At 41.1% G+C, this 19,295-nt stretch overlaps 1 pseudogene; it reads left to right on the top strand.

Annotated features, from left to right (window-relative positions):
• Positions 1–10,700: 10,700 nt before the first annotated feature.
• On the top strand, positions 10,701–19,010 carry LOC131148365 (E3 ubiquitin-protein ligase PUB23-like; annotated as a pseudogene).
• The last annotated feature ends 285 nt before the right edge of the window (positions 19,011–19,295 follow it).

The following is a 19,295-nucleotide window of genomic DNA, read 5'->3' as shown; positions in this document are numbered from 1 at the left end:
ATTTGGGGAAAAGGTAAGGGGAATTGTGTTTATATCGATTATTTTTGAAATCGGACTCGGTAGAATTGTGGTTCACGGTCCTGTGTGTGTTTTGGCTACTCATTTAGGGGAATCTAATGGGGAAATCTATGGATTTTTCATGATTACAGTTTTGGGAAAAAGGGGGCGACGGGCTGCATCCCTGGTTTTGTTGAAAACCGAGCGTATATGTTGATTTATACTATGTTATGGGGATGGTCATGCCTTGACTTGTTTTAAAATGTATATGTTTGGAAAACCATGACTTAGATTACCAAATGGGTTTGGTTTGTTTGGTTATATGAGCATGCATGTGTGCGTGATTGGTTAAATGGCTAGTAGGAATGGGATTCCGAATTTGTTCCAGGTACTGAGAGTGTCCAGCTCTATATCCGAGGGTGTTCATTTATCGCCTGCCACATAGGCAAGAGTGTCTGGCGCTATATCCAAGGGCGTGAGCCTATACTGGTAGATCAGACTAAAGGGTGTGGATCCACCAATTTAGTGTCGGTACGATGCCATGGGAGTCAGGGACTAGCTATGTGCCAGTGGCGCCGTGTTACGCGGCTTGGCTTCGAGCCAAGGCCATATGTCGCAGGCTAGATTCGAGCCAAAGAGTGTGACGACACCTGGATTGCTGATCATGTGTCTGTATGCTTTTATGCACTGTTATGAAATTAGTATTGGATTGCATTTAACTGCGTGTATGTTGTATCATAATAACACTCAAATGCCATATACCGATATAACCTGTGTTCTTCCTTACTGAGAGGTGTCTCACCCCTACTGTACGTACATTTTTACAGGTTCTTCTAGTAACCAGAACTAGCATCCTTGTGTCGGGAGCATAGTGGCCGGTGTACTATGAGTAGCGCTTAGGTAAGTGCTAGGACTTGTATTTTTGTGGGTTGCTATTTTGAGATGTGTTGGGCACTCGTTTGTATGTTATTTGATGGAACCTTGATTCCTTCCTTGTGTAGACTCTGGTATGGTACTGCATATGTATATAGTATGACCTTTTTCCGCTGCATATATGGTTGTGTTTGGATGTGTATAGGGTGCTTGGGAACCCCGCGGGGTCAGACCCTCATCCTTATTACTGTATCTATGGATGATATGTATGATACAGGGACATGTTAGATTACATTTTGACCCCTGGTTCCCATTTCTGGGTTCAGGATGTGACAGTTTGGTATTAGAGCCAACCAGGTTTTTAGGTCTTGTAGACTTGGTTAGGCTTAGCTGTGAGTACATACTAGAGTATAGGATGTTGGATGTGGGTAGATTTGGTCGAGGGTTGTTTGGTTGCTAGATCAAGATTTGTCGACGGTATTCTATGTTTTTCTTGGGATGACGATTCCAATAAAAGCAGGGCAGATCATCGATGACTTTCGTGTCGGTGTGATAAGACAGACCTGGGCCTGGCAAGGAATAGTTAACACGATTAGTGTAGATCATTGTGTTGACTGTATGTGTTGTAGGGATACTGATAGAATCCTATTGTGCTGCACAATGGAGCCCAAGGATAAGGACCTAGGAAGTGGCTCCAAGGAGACTGCGAGTGATGAGTCTCCCTCTGTGCCTCAAGGTTTGACGAGGCAAGTGTTACGGGATATCGGGCAGAGTGTGAGGAGACACGAGCGCTCTCCTACTACTGCGGGGTGCACCATTGAGAGGTTCACACGCATGCATCCTCCGACGTTCTCTGGAGGACCTGATCCAACGATAGCAGAGGACTGGGTGGAGAAGACTGAGAGGATCTTGGAGGTCCTACACTGCATGGATAGGCAGTGAGTCCTCTATGCTAACTTCCAACTATCTGGGGAGGCGGGCCGATGGTGTACTGCGATGAGTTTGTTGGAGAAGCAGAGAGTCGGTCCTGAGGAGATGACATGGAGCCGTTTCAAGGAGGTGTTCTTTGATAGATACTTCCTGGCTTTTGTACGTGATGCAAAGGCGAATGAGTTTTTTGCTCTAACTGAGGGGAGTATGACGGTGCAGGGGTATACAGCTTGGTATATAGAGTTGTCCCGATTTGCACCGTGTTTGATATCAAACGAATGTGAGAAGACTCGGAGGTTCGTGAGGGGCCTGAGGAAGGATATCCGCAAACTTGTGGGTATGTTTCAGATTCACGATTTCTCGGTGTTGGTGGATAAAGCCACGGTGATTGAGATCGGTATCTGAGAGGATGAGGTGGATCAGGAATCAAGGAAGAGGACAGTACCTTTTGGTTCTTAGATAGGATCTCATCAGGGATCGTGGAAGAAGAGGAGCAAGGGCTTAGGTTATCGCCAGAATATCGAGCGCCAAGATTCTCAGATGAGCCAGACTAATGGACGTTATACTAGATGCCACAGATGGCATGAGGGTGGGTGCCAGTCATTTGGGGGTAACTGCTACAACTGTGGCCAGTTAGATCACATGTTTCATGATTGTCGTGCACCGAAACGAGATGTGCCTGCATGTAGTGTGAATCAAGGGAGCAACCAGATACCTCGGGGAACTGTTCAGACGAATACAGCTCCGGCCAGAGTATACTCTCTTACTCCAGCGGATGCTGAGCATGTAGGGAACGTGGTGACAAGTTCCTTTTTATTGCTTTCGAAGAAGACTTTTGTATTGTTGGATTCGGGTGCAACCCATTCTTTTGTATCTGTGAATTTTGTTAGACGGTGTGGGTTTGAGACCCGAGTCATGAATGAGGTGTTATCTGTTACTACGCCATCTAGGAGTATATCTTTCTGTAGGAAGATGTTGGAGGATTGCCCAATGGTAATTCAGGTGAAGCTGCTACCGGTGAATCTCGTGGTATACGACATGTCGGGGTTCGATGTTATTCAAGGGATGGATTGGTTGTTCTCCAGTTATGCTATGATCGACTGTCATAAGAAGGTAGTAGTGTGCAGACCTCCTGAGGAGTAGGAGTATGAATTCGTGGGATCATGTGTGCGTCCAACACCACAGATTCTATTACCATTGCTGGCGATGAGGCTACTCTTGGACGGATGTCAGGGGTACCTAGCTTGTGTGTAAGAACCGCCGCAGGGTGAGTTGAGACTCAAGGATATTTGGGTAGTCAGGGAGTTCTCGGATGTGTTTCCAAATGATTTACCTGGTTTACCTCCAGATCGTGAGGTGGAATTCGCTATAGAGTTGCTGCCAATCTCTAAAGCTCCATACCGGATGACTCCAGTGGAACTTTGAGAGTTGAAGGAGCAGTTGCAAGAATTACTGAACAGAGGATTCATTCGACCTGTGTTTCGCCCTGGGGAGCTCCAATACTGTTTGTAAAGAAGAAGGACGAGTCGATGTGGATGTGCATTGATTATCGTGAAATTAACAAGGTAACTATGAAGAATCACTATCCTTTACCTCATATCGATGATCTTTTTGACTAGTTGCAGGGGACACAGGTCTTTTTGAAGATTGACTTGCGGTCAGGATATCATCAGGTGAGGGTTAGAGCGGAGGATGTAGCGAAGACGGCTTTTCGAACCAGATATGGCCACTACGAGTTTTTGGTCATGCCATTTGGGTTGAAAAATGCTTCGGCAGTGTTCAAGGATCTAATGAACAGGGTTTTCCATGAGTACCTCGATCGATTCGTGGTGGTATTCATTGACGATATTATGGTATACTCGAGGAGTTCGGAAGAGCACGAGAACCATTTGAGGTTGGTATTATAGATTCTACGGGAGAAGAAGTTGTATGCTAAACTGAAGAAGTGTGAATTATGGCTGAGTTAGATTGCATTCTTAGGCCATGTGGTGACTGATAATGGTATCTTAGTTGATCCTAGCAAGATTGAAGTTGTGGTCGACTGGGTGAGGCCGAAGAATGTGCAGGAGGTTCGGAGTTTTCTAGGACTGGCAGGGTATTATCGTTAGTTTATGGAAGGTTTTTCCAAACTATCTGGGCCTCTGACTCGTTTGACCAGGAAGGGAGTGCAATCTGAGTGGACCAGTGATTGTGAGCAGTGCTTTCAGGAGTTGAAGCACCAGCTGGTTACTGCTCCGATTTTGACCATTCCTTCGGGGGATGGTGGATTTGTGATTTATAGCTATGCGTCTTTGAAGGGTTTGGGATGTGTGCTTATGTAATAGGGTAAGGTAGTAGCGTATGCTTCTTGGAAATTGAAAGAATGTGAGAAGAATTATCCTACGCATGATCTAGAACCAGCTGTTGTTGTATATGCACTGAAGATCTGGCGACACTACTTGTATGGTGTGCAATGCGAGATCTATATGGACCAAAAAAGCCTCAGGTATTTCTTCACGTAGAAGGAGTTGAATATGAGGCAGAGACGGTGGCTTGAGTTGATTAAGGACTATGATTGCACGATCAGTTATCACCCAGGGAAGGCTAATGTGGTAGTTGATGCGTTGAGTCGGAAGTCGGGACCTGCGGTTGTATCTACGGTTGTAACTCGGTGTCCCATCATACGGGATTTGGAAAGCCTTGGTGTGGAGTTGGTGTTTGGTGATCATCAGGCTTTCATGGCTAGCTTGGTGATCCAGCTGACTTTGTTTGAGTGTATAAAGGCCGCGCAGGCTAGTGATGCAGAGTTGGCAGAGATTATGGAAAAGGTACAACAAGGACTGACTACAAAGTTTAACATCTTTGAAGGAGGTGTACTGAGGTTTGGGACCAGATTATGTGTTACGAACAATGATGAGATCAGAAAGACGATTCTGGAGGAAGCGCATCACTCGTTATATACAGTACATCCTGGTAGTACGAAGATGTCTTGGGACTTGCGCGAGACCTTCTGGTGGTTTGGTATGAAGAGGAAGATTTCTCGGTTCGTGGATTAGTGTCTGATGTGTCAGCAAGTGAAAGCTGAACATCAGAGGCTGGCAGGGCCGTTGCAACCTTTGCCTATTCTGGTATTTACATGGATTTTGTTACGGGATCGCCTCCAGTGCTTCACGGGCAGAATGCTATCTGGGTGATCGTGGATAGGTTGACGAAATCTGCTCATTTTATACCGATGAAGATTGGCTATCCTTTGAGTAAGCTAGAAGAGTTGTATGTGCATGAGATTGTGAGAATGCACAAGGTACCGGTGTCCATTGTGTCAGATCGAGACCCGAGGTTTATTTCTCGATTCTGGACAAGTTTGCAGGAGGCGCTGGGGACGAAGCTTACTTTCAGTAAAACATTCCACCCCCAAACTGATGGACAGTTAGAGAGGACGATACAGAAGTTGGAAGATATGTTGCGAGCTTGTGTGTTAGACTTTGGTGGTAGCTGGATATAGTTTATGCCACTCGTAGAGTTCGCTTATAATAATAGCTTCTAGGCTAGTATCGGGATGGCACCGTTCGAGGCTTTGTATGGTCAGAGGTGTCGATCTCCTTTATGTTGGGATAAGGTTGGTGAACGTCAGGTGTTAGGACCTGAACTTGTGCAGTAGGCATCTGAGAAGGTGGGTTTGATCCAGGAGAGGATTAAATCAGCTTAGAGTCAGTAGAAGAGTTACGCAGATGTTTGCCGCCGTTATTTAGAGTTCGAGGTGGGGGTAAGGTATTTCTGCGTATCACTCTAATGAAAGGGGTGATGAGATTTGGGAGGAAGGGCAAGTTAAGCCCGAGGTATATCGGACCATTCGAGGTTCTTGAGTGAGTGGGTCCAGTAGCCTACAAGATTGCATTACCTCCAGCACTTTCGAGGGTCTACGATGTGTTTCACGTATCCATGTTGAGGAGGTACGTGTTGGATCCTTCACATGTTATCAGCTATGATGAGTTGGAAATTAGGGATACTTTAGCATGTGGGCGGATACCTGTTCAGGTTCTGGACAGTAAAGTTCAGAAGTTTCATACTAAAGAGATACCGTTAGTAAAGGTATTGTGGCGAAACCACGAGATTGAGGAAGCTTCTTGGGATCTGGAAAAGGAAATACGCCGGAAGTATCTGTAGTTGTTTTAAGCACTTGTATGTTATCCTACTTTGGGTTGGGATAGGTGGTTAGTCGTTGGGAGTGTGTGTATTGTGAACTCCTGAGACGTTTGTATATGAACCATGGTATTCCTTTGCCATAAGTGAGGGTATGTATGTGTATGTATATGATGGGACTGCACTGTAGTAGTTGCCAGTTTTTTGTTAGTATTGCGTGTATCTGTAGTCAGTTATATGAGTTTGTGAATGAGAGATGACAAATTTCGAGGACGAAATTTTTGTAAGGAGGGGAGATTGTAAGAACTCAAATCGTGATAGATAGGTTTAAATAAATAAAAGAGGGGTAAATTTGGTATTTGAACAGGCTTCATCGACGAAACCAGAGTTCGTCGACGAAGGCTATGCATCTCTCGTCGACAAAGTTTAGAGGCTCGTCGATGAGGAGAAGCCGAGGAGTTTCGAGAAACCGGTGATATCAGCATTCGTCGGTGAATCCACCATCTCATTGACGAGTTGTATATACGACCTCGTCGATGAGTCCACAATTTCATCGACGAAGATGCCCAGGTCAAAGGGCTATAAATATCAAATTTTATTACTTCCAAGTTAAGAAAACTAAATCCTATCTATCTCTCTCTCTCTTTAGAACTCTCCCTATTCTTTATATCTCTAGATTTCTTCGCTGTTCGTCGTGAGAATCGTAAATCTGAAGTTACCACGAGGATCGTGGAAGGATTCTCTACAAGTTCTACGGATCATAATCTCGTTTAGGAGATTTTTGGGTTTTGGCCAAAAATCAAGGTAAGGCTCGATTTTCAATCGATAGTTTTATAAGGAAAAGTCTTGTGAGTATATTTTGTACCGTGATTTGTAGGTTTTGGAACTCGATTTTCTATTTAGGGGCCTTAGAGTTCAAAATTTCTATTTGGGGAATCTAACGGGGAAATCTATGGATTTTTCATGATTACAGTTTTGGGAAAAAGGGGGCGACGGGCTGCATCCCTGGTTTTGTTGAAAACCGAGTATATATGTTGATTTATACTGTGTTATGGGGATGGTCATGCGTTGACTTATTTTAAACTGTATATGTTTGGAAAACCATGATTTAGATTACCAAATGGGTTTGGTTTGTTTGGTTATATGAGCATGCATGTGTGCGTGATTGGTTAAATGGCTAGGAGGAACGGGGTTCCGAATTTGTTCCAGGTACTGAGAGTGTCCGGCTTTATATCCGAGGGCGTGTATTTATCGCCTGCCACATAGCCAAGAGTGTCCGGCTCTATATCCGAGGGCATGCACCTATACCGACAGATCAGGCCGAAGGGTGTGGATCCACCAATTTAGCATCGGTACGATGCCATGGGAGTCGGGGACTAGCCATGTGTCGATGGTGTCGTGTTACGTGGGTTAACTACGGGCCAACGCCGTATGTTGCGGGCCGGCTTCGGGCCAAAAGGTGTGACGACACCGGGATTGCTGATCATGTGTGTGTGTGCTTTTATGCACTATTGTGAAATTAGTACTAGACTGCGTTTAACTGCGTGTATGTTGTATCATGATAACACTCAAATGCCACACACCGATATAACTTGTGTTCTTCCTTACTGAGAGGTGTCTCATCCCTACTATACGTATATTTTTACAGGTCCTTCGAGTAACTGGAACTAGTGTCCTTGTGTCAGGAGCGTAGTGGCCGGTGTACTGTGAGTAGCGCTTGGGTAAGTGCTAGAACTTGTATTTTGGTGGGTTGTCATTTTGGGATGTGTTAGGCACCCGTTTGTACATTATTTGACGGAACCTTAATTCTGTCCTTTTGTAGACTCTGGTATGGTACTGCATATGTATATAGTATGAACTTTTTCCGCTGCGTATATGGTTGTGTTTGGATGTGTATAGGGTGTCTGGGAACCCCACGGGGTCGGACCCTCATCCTTTGTACTGTATCTATGGATGATATGTTTGATACAGGGTCAGGTTAGATTACATTTTCACCCCTGGGTCCTATTTCCAGGTTTAGGGCGTGACATATACTGTATATCAGAAGATACATAATTTACAAGTAATAATTGTCGGCTCAATATAGACCATTTATAGTAAATTTGCCCATATATGTATAAAAGACGTAACCTGGACTGCCAAAGTAGTGTCGTCACACTATCAAATACTCATACGATATGCTTCCCCCCATGACAGGTTGTGCGACCCGAAGGCTGGACTCAACTCACAGTCGGCAGTTCTGCTGTTGAGTCAAACTATCATCACAAGTACGATTGTGCCTACCTATGGTCACCCGGTATACCTCGAATGGGGCCTCTTGGCGGAAACCTCGGAGTAGTATTGCGGGCTAGGTCTCCAATCGACTTATCACACTTCCATGCCATGTGATTGCACTCACTACTACATATAGCTACGGTACCGTGCTCACATGATCACATATCGCAAATCCATAGGGTTCTAGAATCATATATGACAATTTACATAATAAAAACTATATTAGAACTCATTTCATATCAAATTGTAATTCAATAAAAACCCAGCCCCCGACCATCATATCAAACTCGGCCCCCGGCCGTTGTATCAAAACTCAGCCCTGTTAGCTTTGGTGTATTCCCAAGAGGGAGGGTGAATTGGGTATTTAAAAGTTCTTCTTCCTAGGTTAAACCAAATTAGCAGTATTACGCAACCTTGGGTTTGCCTATGTAATTATAAACCCAATAATTCACAATAAAACATGCATGTGCAATAAATAAATTGCGAAAATATAAAGTACACACACGGTATGTTATCAGAGTTCGACTAACTGTGCCCACGTCCCAACCTCAGCTCGTAAGCCAGAGGATTACCATTATTGCTCACTTAACGGGTGGAGTGATACCGATTACAACTAGGTCAATTCACAAGGCTGACCTCAACCTACAACCGCACCTTACCAGGATGCCGCACCTAACTTATTCAACAGGGCTAGTCTCCTTCATCAGGTCCACGCATGGAATACAATAGATATAAAAATTTACATGCATGAAAATGTTTTTTACACAAGAAGATTTGTACCAATATCAATTAATGCACATCAATAAGATTGGAACTATAAGCTCTATGTTATATATGTGTTAAACACTCAATCTTATGTCCATATTCAATCAAGCATAAGAGTGTATAATCTAAGCAGTCTTTGAAACAAATAATCAATGTAAATCAATCACCCCAAGTTTCAAAGTGTTTTAACAAGATTATTCAAAATATCTCAAATATGATTTTCTCACAAATAATAGCTCAAGAGATATTTAAGAATATGTAAGCTTGTGAAAAATATTTTTGCAAAATCAAAAACGCACAAGCTTGATGAGTCTTGCAACGATGATGCAGAGACTCACTAGCTATGAAGATTTTCCCCACACAAAGATTTATTAAATAAAATCTGGGGAAAAATCTTTGCTTAGCCCTCAAAAGAAAATCATATGCCTAAAAAGCAAGTGAGGGTTTCTAGCAATATAGAACAATTAACAAACACTCACGAGACTTTGATTTCTCAAGAGAATGGAAGTATTAGAGTGTATGAGGTTTGTATAAGAAAATAGGGATTAGGATTTTTCAGAGAATTTTTCTTAATCTATTTTGTTAATCCTATGCTAATCCTTGTAAATGAGCCCCTATATATAGAAGATGTGAAAATTATAATCGTTGGGGACATATAGGGTATTATTAAATTTTTTTTTAAAAAGGTTTAGCAACATTAACCCTGTTTGACCTTCTTAACCGCGGTAAAAATATAAAACAACCCGAGAGTTTCGGGTGCCCAATCCATGGTTCGGTCGCTCGAACAGACACACTTAGAAAAGTTTTTTTTGAAGTTTGGGTGCCCGAATATGGGCTCGGTTTGCTGAACCGAGGCGATTCTCTAAAAGTCTATGATTCGGTTTCCTGATCCTGAGTTCAATATGCCAAACTCATGTGTTCGGTAGCCCGAGTCAATTTTGAACGTTAAGGTTCGAGCTGTTAAGTTGGTGGGAAAAGTCAAAATTGAGTTTTGGTCGCCCAAGGACGCTACAGTCATTTTTGGTTCGGTCGCCCGAAACCAAGTCAACATTCTGACTGGTCAACGGTTTGGTCACCTGAAGTGTTTTGAACACAATGGTTCGGTTGCCCGAAGCCTCACTGATTTTACCCTATAAGTCCAGTCTTAAACCAACTCATTCCCCTGATAATCTATGTAATATTGGGGACTATTTTATGTGTAAGTGCAAGAATCTAGGATCTTTTCTAAGGTTTTAGGTATTTTAACTTAGCCAAAAAAACCTAACGTCAGTCGACTGAGGGTCGAACGAAGTCTTGTCTAAGGTAGGGGTGTACACGGTTCGGCTTGGTTTGGTTATTGCCAAAACCATCAACCGAACTGAACCTCTCAGTTTTTAAAACTACTGAACTGAAACCGAACCGTATACCATCGGTTTAAAACCAAACCAAACCATTTATTTTATGGTTCGGTTCAGTTAATTCGGTGTTACCAAATTTTAAACTAAAAAAATAAAAAAATTATTACTTAAAGCCAAGTAAGGCCACAGCCCACAGCCTCCTATATTATTCCAACTGGGCCAAGGCTTTGACTGCAAAGCCCAGCACTGACGAGGATGAGCAGATCCAACTTCAATAAATAGGGTAGGGAAACTTCTTTCTTCCCATTTCCAACTGATGTGGGATGGCCAGAGCACCAGAGATAATGTGGGCGTGACTCATGAGCTGCGTTGCTGAACTTGCTGTGTGTGACTGCCGGCGTGGAGATGTGGGTGTTGGCGACTGGCATGGGCGTGACTCATGAGCGTCACTGCATTGGCATGGGGTGGGACTTGGGAGGAAGTAGGAGGTCCTATGACTATGAGGAGTCGAGGACGAAAGGATTGGGGCCATTGGGCGACTCGGCGTTGGTGTGGCTGTGGGCATGAGCGTCGGAGAAGATGATGCATGCTGTCATTGCTGTGGTAGTAGCAGGCTGCTACTAGTTCGGTTCTTCCCAATAGCACTCATCCCAAATGGCCAAAATGGGAAGCTTCGGTTCTCATGCCTCCTTTATAAAATCCTTCCCCACTCCCTGAGAAAGTACAAGGCAATAAGTCAAATTAAAAAAATAATATATTCCACAGGGTATAATTATTTTTCCCATATGTACTTGTATTCAAAGTTCCCATAGGGTATAATTATTTTAAAATTATAATCGGTTTTCAGTTTTTACAGTTCGATTTTTGAGTGAAACCGAAATCGAAATCGAAAATCTGTTTTTTATAAATTCAAAACCTAAACTGATGACCGAAACCGAAAAACAAAACTGAAGCTTCAAACAGTTCAGTTTCGGTCTGGTTCTCAATTTTTCGGTAAATTTTGTACACCCCTAGTCTAAGGTATTTCCATTTCCAAATTATGTATAGGGACCTCGGGTTATTCTAAGGCCTTTGAGCTTCTTAGTTCCTACATGCATGATATGCATTCATTATTACAGACCTTTTCTATATTACTATTACAGACCCGAATTAAAATTAGTATACAATTACAACAAGTGAATATTCTGGATTTTCTTTTGCCTTTGAGTCATCATATGCCATCATACGATCTTACTAATATGAATCTACTCACAAACTTGATAAACATTAAATACCAGAGTATTTGTCATAATCAAAACTGGATATGACCCATAACGTCAACAAGCCCCAAGCCATCATATCTGTTGACTTTTTGAGTATGATCCCTATTTTAATGCTGACAAAGCACAAGTATCTCATGTGTGCATTTAGTGTCTTTGAGTAGGTTCATGATTCAGCACACACATGAGGTAAAGGATATGGAAACTTGCAAGACTTAAAGACTATACGATCAAGCGCATTCCATGAAGTCAGAAGAGTAAAAAGACGAAGACATTTGTTTTTAATTTGTATATGCATTTATTTTTTATCTTTGGTATGTAAAAATGCATTCATCTGCATAATGTGTTTGAATGCTCAGAACGACCGTAGATAGACCCTAGGGACCAGCACATCTCACCAAAAATATTTTTCTAAAAAAAAAGGATTAAAATCATACAAAATTTTTGGAATAGCTTTAGGATCAAAATCGGAGCTAAAACGAAGTTTACAAAAACTCGGTTGATCAACACCAAATTTTTTTGGTGTCTTAAAGAGGACCTAGAAATGACTTTAGGACACTCACTCATGTATACCCATACTTGATCATTTGAAATAGGGTGACTGTGGCTTAAACAGGACCAAAATGCACAAAATGTGCACATTCGGTCGACCGAAATCCTATGTACAAAATGCCCGGGTCGACCGAACCTGGTTTGGGTCAACAGTTTGACCATGACCCGGTCGACCGAAGTTGACAATTCATTTACACCCGGTTAAACGAACCTCCTAAGAGTCAACATATTGACCACCTAGTCGACCGAGCCAAAAATGTACTCCAACGCTCTTATCGACCGAGAGTCCTCGGGAGATGCCCCAACAACCTGGTCGACCGAACTTCTCAGCTCAAAATGTCTCGGTCAATCGAACCTTGTTGTTTTGAAAAATCGCCTCTTCTAGTCGACCAACCAATTAGTTCAATTTCACCCTGGTTGACCGAACCGTGCTAATTTGGAAAAATCGCCCTTCTAGATCGACCGACCTTGAAATTCAAAATTGGCCCGATCGACTGAGCCATATGAACTTCAGTCGACCGAAAGTCTTCTGGTCGACTGGTGCTCTCGGGTTGGTCCGAATTTTTACTACTATTAACTTTTTAAAACGAGGTTAATTTTAATTAAACATCATTAAATTTTTTCTAAAATGACCTCCGTGTCCCCAACGATCATATTTCTCACAAACTCTATAAATACCCCCTTATTACTCCAGATTAGCAATTTTGATTAACTCTAAATTTCTCTCTAATCCTTGGTTAATCAAAGTTCCCTCAAAATGTTTTTTATTGTTTAAATTACTCTTTTGGGGTCAAATAATTTTATTCAAATCTCTCTAACTCTCTTTCATGTATTTATTTCAAAATCTTCTTGAGGAGAGTATTTCATTTAGGGCATTCATTTGCACATATTCTCACTAGGCATCAAATATTTGAAAAACATTTCTGAGAATATTGCTTAGGTTTTCTCCTGGATTATTTCCTTGATAAATATATTTTGAGAGAAGTTATTTATTGAACTTAACTCCTAGATTCTCCAAGTATTTTCACTTGCATAAATATTTATTGGAGAACATAATACATATTTTTCATACACATTCTAGTTGTGCAAAAATCATTGAAAGAGCAAAACCCTAGGTTCTCCTATATTATTATTGAAATATATTTTTGGAGAAAACTTTTTATTAGGATTGAAATGTAGATAAGCACCCTTACTCCCCTAAGCATTATTTCACATCATTGGAGTGTGTATTTGTATGAGCTTAGTGTGTACATCTCTGCTTGTATTTCATAAGCATTTTCATGTATAAAAATGGTTTTCTTGTAACAATTGGGTTCAGCCCGTTAATTAAACTGGGGAGTCTCAGCCGCGTAAGTGAGACCAGTTCGGTTTGGCCCGTAATTGAACTAGGGAGTCTTAACCCCTTAAGTGAGACTAGTTCGGCTCAGCCTAGTAATTGAGCTGGGGTTTTCCTCGCCCCATAAGGAGAGGATGTAAAAGGTTTTTACTCCGCCCGGTTAAGTGAGCAGGTATAGTGGAATCCTTGGGGGTAAGCCCAAGGCGGGGATGTAGGCTGGTTTGGCTGAACCTCGATAACAAATCTGGTATCGCTCTTTCTATCTTATTTAAACTCATGCACTTAAATTTCAACATGTGTTTGAATGTTTATTTAATGTCAAAATTATTCTCATGTACACATTTGATTTAAATAAGATACTGCACACGTGTATGTTTGCTTTTATTGTTAAACTCGCTTTACATACACGTATACATGTTGAATGGGATATGATACTGTGGTGAATCGACGAATTGTTTAAATTAGCCAAAAAGTTTTTAAAACCCAATTCACCCCTCCCCCCTCTTGGGATCACACCAATTCCAACAATATCAAAACTCGGCCCCCAACCATTATATTAACACTTGACCCGTGGCCATTATATCATATACAATACCAAAATTAGTTAAAGCCTTTTGTTCACATATGCCATTTAAAATCGTTCCCATGTCACACAATTTGCATTTTTTAACCATTAATAACATAACCTGACTGGGAAAAACATAAGTTATTGAAAACAGGGTATAAGCATCTCCAAGGTTTTATTTAACTCAAACTACATATTTAATAGAAAATAGGAGATGATCAAACCAACCACAATAATTTTCCCCAAAAACATATACTATATTTTAATCAGTCCATATTTCACAGAAATTTGATATAATATAATCCCCTTACCTAGCTTACAAGAAAGTCCACTGAAAATCCCAAAATCCACACCCTAAGACGTTTGTAGCTCAAAATCCAGAAACCACATTTCCCCTAGATAAATCAACACAAACCCTAGAATATTCCTCATTTAGCATTTCCGAGGCTCCCTATACTCTGAAAAAACTATAAAGCCTTAAAATATCTTACTTACCTTGATTTTGGAGTAATACCTAAAAAGGTCAGATCAAAAATCCGTTATGCTAGACTTGTAGAGAATCTCCCCTAGATCCTCGTGGTAACTTCCAATCATTGAATCTGGCAACGAATGATGAGAAATCATGAGAGAGAGAGAGAGAGAGAGAGAGAGAGAGAGAGAGAGAGAGATTTAGTTTCTTAATGATTAAGCAACCAAAAAATCAATTTATAACCCTTTGAACCGGTAACCTTCATCGACAAAATGACATCTTCGTCGACAAATTACATAAGGAAGTTCGTTGATGAAAGAAGGAGCTTCGTCAACGAACCCTAAGCCTAAACTTCCATTCCTTTGGGATCTCTTCGTCGACGACGCCCTGAATTTCGTCGACGAATCACAGAATGGCATTCGTCGACGAAAACAAAAGACTCATTGACGAAGCCTACTGAAATTCCCTTTTCTTCTTTTCTTATTTCTTTCTTTATTTTTTCAGGTTTGGGTTTCTACACAAGTAGCATCCCGCTGCTCTTATACCTTATGCAATCGGGTATGGCTATAACTTATGCTCATCAGGGCACTTACCTTACTCAGTAAACCCTTAGGTGGATAGTTTGTCTCGTATTCACACACATTCACACAATTATTTATTAGAAAAGGTTCCCGAGGATAGGGAAGATTATCCGCCCATACAAGTAGTTTCCCTCTTCCCTAATACATTATGCAGCTCGGTATGGCTACATCTTATGCCTATCAGTGCACTTGCCTTTCTTAGCAAGCCCTCAGATGGAGAGTTTGCCTCGCCCCAAATACATATAATACTACAATATGTAATATACTTATTAAATTTGTTACATTACTCTGCGCCCTGTTATCTCTGTAATACTTATCTCTTCATAATCTCAGTTTTCACATTTCTCAGTATTTCACATCACATAACATTTCTCATCACATAATATGTTGCATCGCATAATATGTTCCCACATTTCACATCACATAATTTGTATTCACATTCACTGTTTTCAGAAATCACGTGCAACAATACTATGTCTATTATGGTCCACCGGAGTTCTCAAACTATTACTTGCAAATTAACATTCACATTTACTTTTGTTTTAAACAATCACACACAATATATATTCTCAACACATTTCAGTATTTTCAACATCTTATAAATATATCATAATTCAATACAGTATATTCACTTTACTCATGCCACACGATTTGAATAATATGCATAATTATATCATCTGAAATGATAAGCCAACCCATGTTCATCATCTATTTTACTAAAAAATACACGTTAAATTATTTCCAAAATTTATCCAGAAAATTCATTCCTTTAATCATTCCATTTTTTCAAATAATAACTAATAACATAGCCCTAAGCTTCAAAATCACAGTTCAAATGGTTGGTTTTTCAAAACTCACATAATAATCATATATATATATATATATATACACATATGATTTCCATTTTAACTGGTTGAATTACAAAATTACTTGGTTAATCTATTCCCCTTACCTGGTTTCCTGAACTACGCTTGCAGGGATCCCAAAATTATACTCGTGACGCTCACCCGAACCCTAAATTCATGAAACCTAGTTTATCAATACAACCCCAAATAAAATACCATTATTTTCCACATTTACTAAACTCATAAACTTCAAATAAATAATTAAATTCCCAAAAACTACAAATTTTCTTAATTCCCATAACCTTACCCTAACTTTGGAGTAGTGTCTAGAAAAGCTCAATTCAAAATTTTGCTCTAGTCAAATCAACAAGGATTGACGCTAGGCCATAGAAATGGCGTCTAATCGTCAATTAGGCTGAAGATTTGATAGAAATTGAGGAGAAAGAGTGGATTTACTTTACCCCAAGAGTGGTGCCTACAATGCTCCTATGAAAATCCCACTTTGATTAAATTGACAATGGCATAGAATGGAACCCAGCGGTATTTTCCATTTTCCGATTAGTTGAGTATTTGCCGAGAAAATGAGGATAGAGAGAGAGAGAGAGAGAGAGAGAGAGAGAGAGAGAGAGAGAGAGAGAGAGAGAGAGTGTGAGAAACCTCTCTGTACTTCAATTTCCTGAGGAAATTACTTCCTCAAGAAGTTACTTTCCTTATATATACATATATATATATAATAATAATAATATTATTATATTATATTAATATATTATACTATATTATTTGATAAATAATAATTATTATTTAATTAATTAAATTTTTTTTTGGATCACTACAATATTAGTCTTGATTGCTACACCATCATGCCTTATTTTGTTTTGATGATATTAACCTACTTGTTGTTCCTAGTGTCTTCCATATTTGCTGATTATGCTTAGTACAGGTACAAGTGACACATTCATAAAGTATTGGATCAAAGGCAAAGATCGGACCGAGTTGACGTGCGAATAAAAAGATCAAAAGAACATGTACTCAGAAGGACCCAAGCACAACCAGAAGATTAATTGTTAATTTATATGTAATAAGAGTTGTGTGAGTTAGGAACATTTTGTAACTCTTGCGGGTGTGTTTCTTGCATGGTTTTTGAGTAAGAGTTGAGCCAATGCATGCATACTAGGACTCTTGAGTTTATAGGATTGCACTAAAACTCACAAACTCAATTCATGTAAAGTTTTCAAAGTTAAAATCAAAGAATTTGTTAAAAGAATCCTAAACTCAAATATGTTTTTCGAAGGGACAAGTTTTCAACAACTTGATATTTTGAACATCTTCATACTTAGTCCCGATTTTATCTAAATGAGTTTTACATTCAAAAGCTCCAAGAAGTCAAACATATTTTCATTAAAGGACATATTGACATATAAGATATCAAAACAAGCTTTCAAATGTGTTTTATCAAATAAGATATCTTATATTCATGGGACGACTCATTTGGACAAGTATTAAACTTTATTAGACTTAATATATTTCATATACTTTTATTCAAGAATGTTTTAAGTCCTCAAAAGGTTTCTTGACAGGGAAAAACTGAGTAATCGTCGTTTAACGTAGTGTAACCTTGAGTCCCGAACATTTTTTTATATTTGGGGCATAACGTTTGCTAGAAAAGTCCAAATAGGACGATCTTGGTGTCTATGAAAAGTTAAGAAAAAAATCCCACAATTTTCGTATTGATTACTTTTTCTGATTTTGGGTAATCGTTGACGTATGCAGGAAATTATCGACGATTTTAGAGAGTCCAAAAGAATAGTTGAGGGTTTGGGACAGTGACAGAACACCAACGATTAGAAAACGACTAGTTTTATTTGGCAATTGCTCCCAACGGCTAGTTAACGACTATAAGAGATTTTTGGCTATAAATACAAAACTATTGTTTTGTAGAGAGAAATTTTTAATATGCAAAAAGAGTCATTCACCCCCCCCCCCTTCCACCAGCATCACCTTCGACCGCCACTCCATCGAAAAATGGCTCTTCTCCGCCAAAAACACCACCTGCCCCATCACCAAACAGCTCCTCCCCGACACCACCGACCTCACTCCCAACCACACCCTTCGCCACCTCATCCAAGCCTGGTGCACCCTCCACGCCACCCACGGCATCGAGAGCTTCCCAACCCCTAAACCCCCCACCACCAAATCCTAGATCTTGAAACTCCTCGATGACGCCAAATCCTCACACCTCCAACTCACCTCCCTCTGCAAGCTCCGCCTCCTCGCCTCCGAAAGCGACGCCAAAAAATGCTCCATGGAGGCCTCCGTCGTCGACTTCCTCGCCTTCCTCCTCAACAACACCACCACCCACCTCGACCTCGCCTCCGACGCCGTCACCATCCTCCACAACCTCCATGTGTCGGACTCCGCCCTCAAGAACATTCTCCTCAAAGACGACGTCATCAACTCCCTAATCATCGTCCTGCAACGCGGCAACTATGAGTCCCAAGCCTACGCCACCCTTCTGCTACAATCCATGTACGAGGTTGCCGAGCCTGCTCAGATCATGGGATTGAGAAAAGAGTTCTTAGTGGAAATAGTGCAACTCTTGCGAGACCACATTTCCCAGCAGGCCTCCAAGGCTGCATTGCGCCTTCTCGTGGAGCTGTGCCCATGGGGAAGGAATAGGATTATGGCCGCCAATGCCGGGGCCGTGGCGGTGCTCATCGAGCTCTTTCTCCACTCGGTGCTGGAGAAGAGGGTTTGCGAGATGGCGCTGGCGGCACTCGACCAACTCTGCGGGTGCGCGGAGGGCAGGGCGGAGCTGCTGCGGCATGGGGCTGGGTTGGCCGTGGTGTCGAAGAAGATACTTAGGGTTTTGCACGTTGGGACGGAGAGGGCGGTGAGGGTGCTCTCTTCGGTTTCGAAGCATTCGGCCAGTCGAAGTGTTCTTGCGGAGATGTTGCAGCTGGGGGTGGTGGCAAGGCTGTGCTTGGTGCTGCAGGTGGATTGTGGAACAAGACAAAGGACAGGGCAAGGGAGATACTGAAGTTGCATGCCAAGGCATGGAAGAGCTCTCCTTGTTTTCCTGACAATTTGCTTTCTTCATACCCATCTTGACACAATTGAAGAAGTTCTTTTTGTTTTTCGTCTCCCCTTTTAAATTATTCTCTTAGAAGAGTTATATATTTTTATGGGATAGATGAATAGAGATTTTTAATTTCTTTTTTTTTTTGTTTGTACAAAATTGCATACAATCATTATTTGGGAAATAGAAATATACAGATGGGCATCAACGGTTGTCCATAAACTTTTGCATGGCATTGAAACTCTGCTATTGGAGATTTTGGTTTTTCCTTATATGTTAAAATGCATGCTACTTTCAAACCCTAACTTGGAGATCCT

This window comes from Malania oleifera, chromosome 1 (genome assembly GCF_029873635.1).
Source record: "Malania oleifera isolate guangnan ecotype guangnan chromosome 1, ASM2987363v1, whole genome shotgun sequence".
NCBI classification, from domain to species: domain Eukaryota; kingdom Viridiplantae; phylum Streptophyta; class Magnoliopsida; order Santalales; family Ximeniaceae; genus Malania; species Malania oleifera.
The sequence above is the reverse complement of the archived record's forward strand: the minus strand, read 5'-3'. Positions and strand labels throughout refer to the sequence as shown.